Here is a 15437-nt window from a genome sequence, read left to right on the forward strand (position 1 = left end):
AGAACATATTGTTAAACACTGGCCCAGCAAAATCAATGTGTGCCCACTCCTAAGGGCGAACACATGGTGGCCAAGAAGCAAATAAACGTCATGGGGCAGCCTGCTGACTTTGGCAAGATGGACATGTTTGGGAGAGTCGTTCAACCTTCTAGTTCATGCCCGGCCAGTAAGTGAACCTGCGAGCCAGAAGTTTAGTTTGCGATACCCCCCAGTGACCTTGGTGCAATAGTTGCAGGACATGCTGACAAAGAATAAGGAATGGCCACTCATGGGTATCCCTCGTTGGATATGAGTAAAATTATTCCATCGATCAACATGAGCTGATGGCGGGCAATAAAGAACTAACAGAATGACACAGACGTCTTGAGAGGTTGTCATTCAGGCCACCCATGATGTATGTGACTCTGAACTTGTTGGAGCACCTCTTCGTTATTGAGTGTGTCTACGACCTGGTAGCTGGTAATGGGATAAGAATCTATGATTGCTTCAGTTTCTTCATTGATGTGAAAACACAGAATTCTTTGTCAAACCCTGGGTCGGGTCCACATAGAAGGGCATCAGTGTTGGCATGCTCGGTCGTGTTGCGGAAGTGAATCTCATACTGGTAGCGCACCAAAAATAAAGCCCAGCATTGGAGGCAGTGAGCCGTCCTGTCTGGAATCTTTGCTGCTGGACTGAATAAGGAGATCAGCAGTTTATGGTCTGTGATGGGGTGAAAGTTTGTGCCATAAACAAAAACGTGGCATTTCTTAAATGCAAAGATGATGAGCAGCGCTTCTTTTTCTATTTGGGAGTACCTGCGTTGGATGTCACTCAATGTTTTCGATGCATAGGCCACAGGGTGCTCAGAGCTATCCGCCTCTTTGTGTGCCAGGACCACTCCAACGCCTGAATCGGATGCATCTGTTGCAATAACTACCCGCTTTGTTGGATCAAAACGTGCAAGGCGTAGGTCCATCAACAACTGAGATTTCAAGCTGTGGAAGGCGCTCTCACAAGCTGGAGTCCACTGGGCAGACATCTTTTTTTTTTTTTTTTTTGCATAATTGGGACAAGGGCGCGGTTTCTGTTGCTGCTGCGTGTAAGTACTGTCGGTAATACGATATCTTCCCCAGAAAGGAACGAAGTTGCTTAAGTGTTGTTGGCCTGGGAAGTTTGATTATGGCTTCGACATGTTTATCCGGAGAACGAATGCCAGAGCTGGAAATGATGTGTCCGAGGTACTCGATCTCAGGCTGGATAAACAACATTTTTCTTTTCTGCATTTTAGGCTATTCTCCCATAAGATGCTAAATAAAGATTTCAGACTGTGAGGGCGTTCCTCCGTGGTTCTCCCTGTTACAATTATGCCGTCTAAGACCCGTTACAATGATGCATACATCCAGTATGAGTATTAATTGTTTCAAAAAGCGTTGAAAAATGGCGGGGACATTTGCTAGACCAAACATTACGCGTTTCAAACGATAAAGGCCGTGCGTCGTGTTAAGTGTAAGAAACTGTTGAGATTGTGCAAAAAGGGGAAGTTGAAGGTATGCATCCGCCAAGTCTATCTTAGAGAAGTTTTCACCTTCTAATTTTGACAGTAATTCTTCCGGCTTCAGAATGAGATATGTCTCAATCTCTGATTGAGCGTTCACAGTTAATTTAAAATCGCCGCACGGGCGGATACTCCCCGATGGCTTTCACACTATGACTCATGCGGTAGCCCGTTCACTAGAAGAAATAGGTTCTAGAACTCCAATTGTAATTAGGCGATCCAGTTCTTCCTTTACGTGGTCTCTGAGAGCTCACGGAATGGCGCAGGCTTCAAAGTGCCGAGGCCATGCACTATGTTTCAGTGCGATGTGCGCCTGAAAATCCTTTGCAGTGTCGAGTTCCAGGGTCAACAGGTCCTTATAATCCCTAGCTTCAAGTACAGAACGTCTTCGGATACCAAATTCACATAATCATCTACTGAAAATCCCAATTTTAGAAAAGATTTAAGTCCAAACAAGTTCTCAGCGAAATCACAGTTAACGACTGAGAAGATAATGTGGTGGGTGACATGATATGTCGTTGGAAGTTCGACTTGTCAACATACTGGGATGGTATGTTTATTATATGCCATTAGACACCTCTTTGTTTCTTGCAAGGGAGGTACTCCAAGTTTCAATTCAGAATTATCATGGCTAGCCCGGTGTCTACTTGTAATCGAGCTGGTTTCTCTAAAATTTGCACTACTACGAAAAGCTTATTGGAGGTCTATTGACGGTCTATAGTGGATGCGAGATGAAAGTCCACCTGGTGGGCAGGAAGCTGTCTTGCCTGATGGTACTTAACGACGTACAGAAGCTATATGGCCATTGACAGACCAGTTTTGACAATAGGCCCATCTGTTAGGACAGTTTTCACGTGACTCCAATCGTTTCGGTACCTAAGACCGGATTCATGCTATGTCCAAATGGCCATTACTGTGGCCATTGGCTGCTGGCTCGGATATGTTTACATTAACGGCTGCTATGTCAATCCACGACTCCAGTTTTTTTCGTGCTGCTGCTGGGGTCATTTTGCAGCTTCGTGCTAAGTCCAAAACTTTGTCTAATGATAGGTCTTCGAGTTGAAGTGTCTTGTGCTGGAAATACCTGTCTGGAGCACCCTGCATGATCCTGTCCCTGATAATTTCTTCTGCATAGAACTCCTTACTTTTAGGGGTAACAAAATGACATTTTCGCCATAGACCTAGGAACTCTGCGACCCATTGTCTATGAGTCTCGTTTTGCTGTTTCTTGCACTGGTAAAGTGCTACCTGGGAGGGAATAACATCGGTATGCGATTGGTAATATTTAGTCAACAACGAACGAATATTTGAAAAGGTGAGCACTGAAAGCTTACATAAGGGGACAATTTCCACAGTAAGCAGTAATCTCAGGTTTTGACCAAGACAAAAACAAAGATTTCACGGGGCTGGCGTCGGTTACCTTGAATGCAGGAAAATGCTCCAGTAATCTTGAGTCTTGGGCTTCCCAATCCTCTAAAGCTCATCAGAGCAAGGAAAACGTGGCACTTTCTGTGTTGCTTGCGTGTCGCCATTTTATTGTCTTATAACCAGGAGTAACACAATAAATATATCACCATTATATGGTTTATTGACACAATACTGATACAAATAATTGTGTTACGAAGCGCCATGTTGTAGATGATCACTTAACAGGAAGTTATATAAATTGTTGGTTGTTATACCAATGTCCAGGAGGTGCAAGTGAAATGCAGAATTCCCGCGGAAATCACAAGTTCGTTGAAACACTGAGCCTAGTGAACGTTGAAGTCCAAATTCCAGTACAGCATTCGGATTCTAAGTCCAGGCGCAACCAAATCAACATTGAACAGCAGGTCCACCGCACCGTAGCACTTCCGAGTTGTGGAGTAGCACACAGAACGATGAGAACTGGCTTGCCGACGTCAGTAGCGGCGTTACATAAGGTTCCATAGTTAATGGAGCCGGTGGCTGAGGTTGCTGTATATTCTGGGCAGCCAATCGCTGAGCATTATGGGTGGCCACTCGCTGTTGTTTGAAACGCGCGCGCTAAGGCGGTCTGCGATGTTAGCAACGGGCCGCGCACGGAGAAGTGCGGCCAACGATGTGTTTCTCGGCCACGCGTAATGGTGCGCGCCGCTGCTCGGAGAGGAGATTTAATAATGGTGGATACCACATGCTGCAATCTACATCCTTCTGAATCTGCTTTGTGTGTTCATCTCTTGGTCTTCTTCATCGATTTTTACCCTCCTCGCTTCCCTCCAATACTAAACTGGTGATCCCTTGATGTCTCAGAACATGTCCTACAAATCGATCCCTTCTTCTAGTCAAGTTGCGCCACGAATTCCTCTTCTCCCCAGTTCTATTTAGCACCTCCTCTTTCGTTACGTGATCCACCCATCTAATCTTCAGCATTCTTCTGCAGCACCACATTTCGAAAGCTTCTATTCTCTTCTTGTCTAAGCTATTTATCGTCCATGTTTCATGAGTTCGCCAAAAGGATAAGAATCATGAATTAACTGGTGCACAAAATTATTTTTCCTACAGCAGATTAACAAATTGTCTACAAGGCACACGGAATAATGATAATGGTTCGTTAAGGTACAGTGGTGTATTTAGGAATGCTACTTGTTAAGTCTATCGCTGATTCTAATAGTCAATGCTCATATGCTCACATAATCCGGAGGCTAGTTCAAACAATAGCACTAGAGCACATAGTGTAGAAAATACTGAAATCCCGGAGCAAGTTACATCCTGAGCAAGGATTAACTCCAATTTTTACTAGAAACATAGTTATGGAATTTTGCACGTTTCATCCTTATACAGACGCGCACTAGAATATTGTGTGATTCTGATTATTTGATCGTTATCTGAAATTTCCCTACGTCATTTTTTTCCTTTTTAAACTGGTGTAATAATGAGTGTCATACTTTGTTTATCAAATTACCGATATGAGTAGTAGCTGTTAAAATATAAAAAGCCAATTATTTATTACACTATGGGAATTCCCGACTTTTAAGTATGGCATCCATATTGATTACTAAACGTTAGATATTAAAAATTACATGTTTGTCATTGGTGTCGTTGGGTTCAGAAAATTTAGCCCATCAAAACTATATTAACATATTCCAGAAATTTGTAGTGGTTTGGTCACAATAAAAGCTGGAAGTTTGGACTCGTTGAAATCTTTAATTAATTATCTCCTGAATTTATTAGGTTTGAGCTAAAATAAATATGTCTTGGAAATGAGCAAAACCTGGTCTATAGCTGAGAGGTAATATACTTTTCTGAATCTATTTACTAGCTCACGAGATTTTTATGGACGCCTTGTAGATCGAAAGCTTTGAAACACAATAATTTTTGAAATATATCATTTCCAGCAAAATTCAGAACAATGAATTGCGTAATGTCACTAAATGGATTTTATAGGGAAAATAAATTTAAATTATTTTGTAAATTTATGTAATGTGTGCTCAGATAACGTATTCTACTATCAAAAGTTTTGAGAATAATAACACCATGACAAGAAAAAAACTAGTATAGATCCTAGCGATTGTAATTAGGAGTATAAAAGACAAAGTAGGATGGCGGGGGCCAAAACCAATTTGACGTAGTGCGAAAAGTGGCAATTGACTCTAAATAATGAAAAATATGAAGTCATCCACTTGACTACTAACAGAAATCTGCTAAATTTCGGTTACACGATAAATCACACGAATCTAAAGGCTATGAACTCAGCTAAATACTTACACATTACAATTACAGATAACTTAAATTGGAAGTCTAACATAGATAATTTTGAGGGGAAGTTGAACCAAAGACTGCAATTTATTGGCAGAACACTTAGAAAATTCAACAGGTCTACCCTGCCTACACTACATTTGTTCGTTCTCTTCTGCAGAATTACTGTATGGTGTAGGATCCACATCATATAGGATTGACAGAGGACATTGAAAAAGTTCAGAGAAGACCAGCTCGTTTTGTATTACTGCGAAATATGGGAAAGAGTGCCACGGATACGATACACAAATTGGGGTGGCAATCATTAAAACAAAGGCATTTTCCGTTGCGCCAGAATCTTCCCATTAAATTTCAGTCACCAAATTTTTCCTTTGATTGCAAAAATACTTTGTTGGTATCCGCCTGCATAGGGAAAAGACGATCGTCATTATAAAATAAGAGAAATCAGAACTCGCACAGAATGACTTAAGTGTTCGTTTTTCCCCGCATGCTTTTCTATTGTGGAACAGTAGAGAAATAACTTGAAGGTGGTTCATTGAACCCTCTGCCAGGCGCTTAATTGTAAATTGCAGAGTAATTATGTAGATATAGATGTAAGTAGGTTATTAGTGCCAGTTCAGGAACATATAGCTATCTTATCACATCCGGTGTCAGGTTACACTTGTGGTGTCAGATTACACATCTGCGTATCTTGGTCGAACCCCATTCCCCCACTCCTCTCACTTCCTGGGGAACCACTGGGAATTGAGCAAGGTCACACTGGGAAGTCCAAACCCCTCCCCTCTCCCCATCCCCTCCCCTCGATTAAAGCACCCATTCTCCAATGTTCATCTTTCATAACTGAGACACTTGAGCAAAAAAATGGCTTTGAGCACTATGGGACTTAACTTCTGAGGTCATCAGTGCCCTAGAACTTACAACTACTTAAACCTAACTAACCTAAGGACATCACACAAATCATGCCCGAGGCAGGATTCGAACGTGCGACCGTAGCGGTCGCGCGGTTCCAGACTGTAGCGCCTGGAACCGCTCGGTCACACCGGCCGGCGACACTTGAGCAGGTGGGATCACTCTGGTGCTGGGTACCACAGGAAGACGATTAGGATGCATTTGTTAATTCACATCACTTGAGATCTATTTGTTAGTAACACTTTTAACAGTGGACCATTTGAGGCACCGGCAGAAGCCACACCCAGGCAGGAATGAAAGTACTCTCATTCTTCCACACTTCCACGTATTTATCCATATTTTCCCCAATTTTTCGTATTTTTCTCCCATTTTCGTATTTTTCTGTATTTTACACATTTTTACATATTTTTCGTATTTTATCCAATTATAAGAGCTCCAACCCACTCTGCCCAGCATTGTCAGTGTCATGATGCTCGCAGGCAACCACAATGCCACAAGTTCCTGAATAATTTATCATTGCTAATGCACCACTACATTGCTACTGTGTGTGTGACCTCATAGTTTGTGTGTTACAAACGAACACTTAGTAGAAATAATGATGTCACGCCATATTAATGACGTCATTATAAATTCTATAAGCACTACAGAACTCCAACCTCAGATTCCATATGTACAAGAAATACCAAGCTGCGACAGATAAACCATCCGCTACGCCACCTCCACGATACTAGATTGTGTGACAACAAAATTCCATAGCTTCCAACCAATGATTCTCTCTCTCTCTCTCTCTCTCTCTCTCTCTCTCTCTCTCTCTCTCTCTGTGTGTGTGTGTGTGTGTGTGTGTGTGTGTGTGTGTGTGTGTGTGTGTGTGTAACACAGCGCTACAAAAGATACACCTAGAGATAGAGCTGACCAGTATCTGCAACCACTCAACCGAAATTTAAGGCATCTGTAGGGTAGCTCTCCCCTCAAACACTCACATGAAGTGTATAGCTATGAACACTGCTCAGTCCCAGCAATAACTGGGAAAGTTGCATTATGATAGGTGTAATCGTCTCCGACCTGGTTGCTAGTACAAAAGGCTCTGCTGCTTCACTGGTGTCCAAAATTAAAGCAACAAACGGAAATTTTGCAAGGTTGCGTTTATTCTGCCACAAACCAGTACAAACAGTGATAGTAAAGTAGAGACAATGCAAAGAATATAGAATGTAACCAACTGCAACATGCATAACGGTAAAAAAAATGTTCTTCTTTTTTTTTCAACTTAACCGATTCACACACGCGTTCTGACAACTGGTTAATGTGCTAAGAATGAGGTGTGACCACCTCTGGTACCAATACAGGCCTGACAACGACGAGACATGCTGTAAATGATGTCATAAATCTCATGATAAGGCAATAGCGCCCACTCTTCCTGCAGAGCTGCTCACAAGTTTTAAAGAGTGGTCAACCCGTCTCCCTAGTGCATCCAAGTCATGCACTATGGTATTCAAATCAGGAGAGCGAGCAGGCCACGCCATACATACAATATCTTCTATTTCTAAAAAAGCATCAACCACACGTGGTCTATGAGGTCGAGCATTTTCATCCATCAGTACGAAGTCTGGGACCACAGTGCCTCGCAACAACCATGCATGAGATCCGATGATCTCCTCATGGTACCTGACAACAGTTAAACCGTGCTCATTCACCTGTACAATTTCATGAAGACTTGTTCCAGTAGTCAACATAATCCCTGTCCAAACCATTAGTGATACTCCTCGATAATGGTCTCTTTCCACAATGTTTGGGTCCCGAAATCGTGTTCCGCATCCCTTCCAGATACGAATCCGTCGAGAATCACTCTCCAGAACAAATTGGAACTCATCTGTGAAAATAACATTGGTCCACCATTGGATCATCCAAATGACATGTTGATGGTTCTGCTCTAGACGTTCCTTTCTGCAAAGACACGCCAGAGATAAACAGACAGCAGGTCTCCAACAATAAAGACCACTTTGCTGAATCCTCCTGTACACTGTAGGGCATGCTGCGAGTTCAGATGCCAGTTGCAGTGCAGTACTTAGGCGGTACCATTGTGCCCTTACAATCAAATAATGGACCACTCTTTCTGATGTCACACGTGGTCGGCCATTTGCTGGTCTCTGGGATACAGTTTCGGGCTCTGTAAACTGTCGCCTCTTCCAAGAAACAACAGAAAGATTCACATTAAGCCATCGGGCCACATTGGTTTGCGACTCTCCGGCTTCCATTCTTCCTATGGCCCTCCACAGCAGGGAGTTTGTGTGCGCCTTCTCCGTGCCATGCTGCACCATGTGTGACTGTGTACACAGCAATTGTGGATGTGGGATTATCCTGCAAACACTACCCCGCTTGACGTGGTTGTCCATTGATCGGATTGCCCTCTCCCGTGCAGAACACGGCCGTAACGGTGTCTGTTGACAGTTTGTATGATTATATCATGAATTAGGAACAGGACGGGGAATTAGCAGTTTGTTGCTTTAATTTTGGACACCAGTATTCATCAGTTCTAGTCAAGAGATCTCCAACTCATGATAATAACGGCAAACAGATCTCAACACATCAGCGTAAATATCAAAGACTGTTACAAATACATACCTAGATTATGAGGAATTCTAACGCTCTCCTCTTCTTTCGCCAGATAATTCGGGTTGAATGAATCATGTGAGATGCTGCTATGGTGTGGAATTCCTCCAACAGCCATGGCTGCTACCGAATCCTTGACCGTGAATGAGAAAAACCCACACACTACTTCCCAACACTACACCAGATGATCTCCGCAGGAATGATAGAGAACTTTGCATTATTTAAATAACATGTATGTGTAATCATCTCCATAGTGACGTCACCAACCTGGTGGCAGACACTCTAAGAAACCTGGAATCGTAACAAAATAAACCAGTCGTAACTCACCGACACCCACATAATCACCTATGGAAATCTGTGGGACGACTTCTGGGGATAAGCATTGCTAGTAGTTTAAGCGCCAAGCTTTAAAACCTAGATTATGCGTGGTTGGTGTCATTCTCAGTCAACCAGAGCTCCCAGGTGGAATTAAGACATATAACATAATATAATCTATCGCATAATTATTAAATTATTAGAGAGTGTGTCACATTGCTAGAAGACACGTAAAAAATTTGAGTAGGAGAGCCACCAATCCTTCTATGGCCATCCTTCAGATGTGGGTAGGAGTGACACACTGCAACAACAGTCCCCCTGATTGTGAACCATGCTGGGCATTGGGAAAAATTTAGCGACAAAATTTAATCCTGCAAGCACACAGCCTATGGAGGAGATCTGCCAGGGCTCCCAGGCAGAATAAAAAGACACATACCACTCGCAATATTAGTGTGTGGCATCACTATAAGACTTGTAAATAGATATGGAGTATATATACACATGTTCCATGTACCTAAATGGGACTGAGCAACTGTCACATTGTAGCAAAAACATAAACTATTTCCACTTACCAAGTCATCAGCTCAGTTCCAGATCTACTATATTTTTGTACCGGGGCAAAAACTTCATAGTTGCGCTGTCTCAGAACAACAAGGAAATCTTGTAATGAGGTTGCTGGCCACACTTCACAACAGCAAATTTTTTGTTACTTGTAGAAATGCTGTAGCACACCTGTTACTCCACATGGAATGCATGTGTGTGTTAATTTTAATTTTAATAACCAATAGCCTCAGTTGCACCGTTTACCTGATTTCAGTCGGGATAACCCAACCTTCTTCAGACTAACAGTAACTACCATTTGTCCATAGTGGACATCATCAAGCTAAAACTACAAAAATTATTGTCAGACTGTAAAAACTTATCTGAAACTGCCTCAGCCCCACTTCACGACCGTGATGCAGCAACCACGAGTGCTGTACTGGAACTCAGAGACTTCATGATCATAGGATCCTCTTATAAGCAACCTAGAGTTTGGACAACATTAAGAAATGCACAACTGCAAAACATCTGGGAATGCCATGTTTTTGCCAGCTACAGCTGCAACTGCATAATGAAATATGTTTCCCAGTCAGATCATTTCAGTAATCTGGCAGAGTAACTCATGAGTAAATCATGTACAAAACAGATACCAATATCACAGTTTTGTGTAATCGATTTGCACATTAGAACTATAGGCATACAGCACTCGCCACAGAGATAACTTCAAACTTCCAACACTTCGTTTAAAACTTTATGCCCAAACGCCAGAGTATATGGGGTTAAAAAATTTCAATAAAATAAAAGGCAGTAATATATTTAAAATGGAGATTGGTTCACTGAAAAGATTGCTCTTTACTCTCCTGATGGAAAAGTGTTATTATTCTGTCGATGAATTCATTGAGGACAGCTTCACAATCTGAACACAGGGATTGTAATACATTTATTATTCTATGTACATGTGTAGCTGTAACTTAGAAATGTAAAATATAATGTAAACTTTTGTATTTCTCTTAAAAAAAGTGAAAAAAGTTTCTTTTGTAAACCTTGACATGTCTCCTGTACATCAAATCAAATGATTTGAAAATTGTATGTAATGAGATGAATAAACCACATAACACAACATAACACACAACCAGTATGGGCCACGATTGTTCTTATAAGTATAGTAACAAGGTACAGTACTGCATCCTGCCATTACCAACAATCCATTAAAATTACAGTCTTCCACAACATATGCACATTAAATTAAAAATATGACACTAACATATTTAAATTTTAGGAGTCATAGCCAGAAAAGACATTATGATCACATGATCAACAACACATAAGATAGTATTACATCTGAGTAGACAAAATTGAAGAATGATGTTAGAACTACATATACAAAAACTTTAATAGGTAATGGCCTAAATCTGCTTGTCACACATTGCCTCCTTTACATGTGAGGAAGGTATAATTTGTTCTATATCTATGCCAGCAGGAGAGCCGGCCTATCTAGAGATGTATAGCATTCTCAGTTTTACTGTCACTAGAATTTTCCATATTCTTAACACCGTCAAAACAGACTCTGGGAAAGTGGTGTATCCCACACCAGTCTGCTGATGATGAATAGACATTCATCCAAACCAGAGATAGTCTGCAGCAGAACTATCAGCATTGCTGTTTGGTAGCCCATGTAATTGATTCCCAGGTTAAATAATAAAAACTATAGGTAAATAGGACATAGCTTTATAGCCAGTTATCAGCACTGATTGCCTGGAGTATGTGCACATCCCCACAAGTCACCAGTATTTACTTTAAGTCTCTAGAAGACGATGGTTCAGACCCCATGTCAGTCTCAGTAATCATGAATGTATAGGACAAACACTGGTATGCACCTTAGCATAGCAATGTGCCCACCAATAGCAAATGCTGTTTTTCACTAATGATGATGATTCACTCTAACAGCAAAAACCTAGTGTAAAGATCATGATGACAACTCTGCCAGTCAAGTGATCTTCTGATGTATACTCCAGGACCATGAAGTGGGGTAAGGGTCCAGTAATGAGATGCAACATGAGCTCAAGTCAGTATCATTTCAGTCATATCTACCAAGTTTGGAAGTAACTACACTCTGTCATGCAAGTCTGTGATGTGGAACCCCAGGGGCAAGTGTAGAGTGGATGTGACTTTTTTACTGAAAATGCATGCTAATGAAGGAAATTCACTTTAAAGGCAGTCAGACCACTTTCTTCCATGAGGGTACTTGGTTATTTAAATAATAGCATATGGTGGTAAAATGTCAAACAGAGGATGATGACAGGAGGTTACTGGATGCATGGAACTATCAGATGACCCTGGACCCTGGCGATTCAGCTGAGATGTAGCATACCACGATGTGGCATTGAGATATGAAGCAGTATCTGCACTGATGCCATCTTTGACCATCCCTTGCCACTGTGTGTTCACTCCCCTGCAAAGCATTCAGATGTATATGTGTCAAAAGGAGTAAATTTCCCACAACTTATAGCACCAGAGAGAACAATAAAAATGCTTAATGCAGGATAAATGGTATTAAAAATTAGACAAACTCTGAGCAGTAGTACCAGATGCTAATCTAAGTCATGCAGATAAAATACATGTTATTTGTGTTATGCACAGAGATGCTTTATCCTCCATTAGCAAACTTTTCATTAGAAAACTTCTCATGGTTTCATCTATAGCAGCTTCAGAATATGTGATTCGTGTGTATCACTTTAAATTGCATCCAAATATTTTTATAATCCCCAATACATATGACTTGCAACCTTTGACACTAATAAAGCACATATGGATCTGTGAGCTCTGTCTCTCAACTTTTTTAGTACTGAACTCTCAATAAATTTGGGAGCAGATGGTGCTTTCATAATAATAGTTCTCTCTTCCTTGTAGCTTTCCAGGAAAATATCCATGAGACCTCCAGGTACTTTGGTCTAGTGCTTATTTCGAAAAATTTTGGCTACATCCTAAGTACAAATACAGATATCCTGTATGATCATGTCATATCTGGATTTTCCCAACTTTTTTTTACATTTTTACTAATTTTTTCACATTTTTCCTTTTTTTTATTTTTCCATATTTTACCATATTCAGTATGTAAATGTGCAAGCGTATATATGCTCTTATTGCTGGTATCAGCAGGTGTGGCTTGCTATTTTTCTTACCATCCAACTGTGAAACAGAGTCCCAACCCAGCCAAGATATCTACGAACTATTATTCTTCCTCCAAATGTCAACACTAAGTGCCAAAGCCAGTGCTGAAACAAATATACACACACATTGTTTGCTGTTATTATGTTGTAAAAACACGCACCCCCACAGAAATATATAGTTGTGCTATTTAATGTGCTGGCTTCCTGTGGGTTGTCAGACTGCATTATCTATTCTCACTACTTTGGCCATCATCAGTTATTTTGCTGCCCAAATAGAAAAACTCATCTGTTATTTTTACTGTCCCATTTCTAATCTAATTCCATCAGCATCATCTGTTTTAATTCAACTACATTCTGTTCCATTACCCTTGTTTCATTTCTGTTGGTATTCATCTTACAACCTCTTTTCTAGGCCCTTTGCATTTCTCCTCTAGCCATTAGGTTCAGCTGATCTTCCAAATTGTTTGTCATCTCTGCCAGGATAACAATGTCATTGGCAAGTCTCAAAGTTATATATATAATTTGGGTGAGACGGCCAATGATCTCTTCTGAGCAGATGCACATCAAGCTCGAACTCTTATAGGAATCACCAAAGTGCCATGAGTAAAGAGGATAATGGGCAAGGGGCTCTACATTAGTAGTGTGTGGATAAGTTGAGAATTTGGGTCTGAAGTGAGGTGTGCTAGGGTAGTCCATGCAGCTGCAATGACTGCTGTGTCCAGATGGCTTAGTTGTCAGAGCATCTGCCCAGTAAGCAGGAGATCTCAGTTCGAATCCCAGTTCAGCACAAATTTTCAAACGTTGAGATTTAAGACACAATGGAAGGACTGTGAGTGGTTATTGACTGAAATTAGTCAATAACCACTCACAGTCCTTCCATTGTGTCTTAAATCTCAACGTTTTTATTTTTCTCCCTAAACATTAATTTCTCTTTCAAATTTCTTTTTGGCTTCTTTTCCTGCTTGCTCAATGTACAAATAAAATAACATTGGGGGTAAGCTACAGTCTTGTATGTCCTTTGACACATATAACTGCAGTCTGATTTCTGTTCTATAGCTCCTTTATTTTATCTTCACTACCTAAGTGGCCAAGTAAGTGGTCCCGACAGTCAGGATACCAGTTACATTGGAAGAAGGCTGGGCATCTCGGACATATTCTGAGTCATGGTCACCTTTGTGCTCATACGGCAAAGACTACCAAATCCACCGGTTAGTCCCTCAGCCGTTAGGGGTAAAACCCAATGCGACTCAGGGCAAGTAAGGCTAGCAACCTGCTTCCCTGGTACTTTAAATATGATGCTGGCAACAATCAGAGCAAAATGCCTCGGACCTTTGGAGGTGACGGAGTCCCACCTCTAACTGACAAACCAGGGACCATACGACCTGGCAAACAAATGGTAATGAGATGGGGAGCTATTAATATCAATGGGAAGAAGGTAGAGCTGGCAGAGGCTGCAAGGAAGATGGGGCTGGACATTTTAGCTGTTAGTGACATTCGGGTAAGGGGTGAGAAAGAAGAGGAAGTGGGAGAATACAAGGTCTACCCGTCAGGAGTCAAAGCAGGAATAGCACAATGTGGTGTAGGGCTTTACATCAGGAAAGAAGTGGAACCCAGCATAGTTGCAATAAGGTATGTAAACGAATGACTGATGTGGATAGATTTGACAGTGTCTAGCAAGAAAATTAGGATTGTGTCAGTATATTCGCATTGTGAAGGGACAGATCAAGATAAGATGGATAGTTTTTATGAGGCACTCAGTGATGTAGTTGTTAGAGTAAAGGACAAGGACAGTGTTCTGCTCATGGGTGATTTTAATGCCAGGATTGGAAATCAAACAGACGGGTATGAAAAGGTTATGGGTAAATTTGGAGAGGATATGGAGGCCAACAGGAACGGGCAACAACTCTTGGATTTCTGTGCCAGTATGGGCTTAGTAATCACAAACTCCTTTTTTAAACATAAGAACATTCACCGGTATACCTGGGAAGGCAGGGAACCAGATCTGTCATTGACTATATAATAACAGATCAGGGATTCAAGAAGGCAGTGAGGGACACGTGTGTATTCAGGGGATTCTTTGATGACACTCATCATTATTTAATCTGCAGTGAAATTGGGATTGTGAGGCCGAAAGTGCAGGAGGTCAGGTCCATATGTAGGAGGATAAGAGTGGAGAAACTTCAGGATAAGGAAATCAGGCACAAGTACATAACAGTGATCTCAGAAAGGTACCAGTTAGTTGAATGTAGTCAATTACAGTCATTGGAAAAAGAATGGACAAGGTACAGGGACACAGTACTAGAAGTGGCTAAAGAATGTCTTGGAACAGTAGTGTGTAAAAGTAGGATGAAGCAAACAGCTTGGTGGAATGACACAGTCAAGGCAGCCTGTAAAAGGAAAAAGAAGGTGTATCAAAAATGGCTACATACTAGAACTCAGGTAGACAGAGAAAGTTATGTTGAAGAAAGAAACAAAGCCAAACAGATAATTGCAGCATCCAAGAAGAAATCTTTGGAAGACTTTGGAAACAGGTTGGAGACTATGGGTCAAGCTGCTGGAAAACCATTCTGGAGTGTAAATTAGTAGTCTTCGAAAGGGAGGTAAGAAGGAAATGACAAGTATTTTGGACAGGTCAGGAAAAC

This window comes from Schistocerca americana, chromosome X (genome assembly GCF_021461395.2).
Source record: "Schistocerca americana isolate TAMUIC-IGC-003095 chromosome X, iqSchAmer2.1, whole genome shotgun sequence".
Taxonomy (NCBI): Eukaryota; Metazoa; Arthropoda; class Insecta; order Orthoptera; family Acrididae; genus Schistocerca; species Schistocerca americana.